Consider the following 334-nt stretch of genomic DNA (forward strand, 5'->3'; position numbering starts at 1 on the left):
ATAGACTTGGCCTCATAAACCTCCATGGATAGTCAGCGTCACAAGACAAACCCGTCAAAATCTCACTAACCAGAATATATCTGGTGGAGGTTTGTTGGCCTGCAAATACACTTGGCACAAAAGGTTTTGGTGCCAGACATCTGGAGAGGCTGTACCATATGTATTTACTTGATAAAGCATTAGTTCTTCATACCATCTACATGAAGTTTTTCTACAGTATTTAATAAATATTACCATACCTTAAATTATGATACACATAATTAATCAAGAGATAACTACAAATTTTTACATCAGATCCTAAGCAACAAAATGAGACCCATTCCCCATAAACTAC

The 334-nt window shown here is 35.9% G+C and overlaps 1 protein-coding gene across 4 annotated transcripts in view; it reads right to left on the reverse strand.

The window, feature by feature from the left end:
* LOC119592223 (sorting nexin-14-like) overlaps positions 1-334 on the reverse strand; it is a 22,812-nt gene that overhangs the window by 22,124 nt on the left and 354 nt on the right. The gene's annotated exons all lie outside the window — the stretch shown is intronic.

Source organism: Penaeus monodon, chromosome 29, assembly GCF_015228065.2.
Source record: "Penaeus monodon isolate SGIC_2016 chromosome 29, NSTDA_Pmon_1, whole genome shotgun sequence".
NCBI classification, from domain to species: Eukaryota; Metazoa; Arthropoda; class Malacostraca; order Decapoda; family Penaeidae; genus Penaeus; species Penaeus monodon.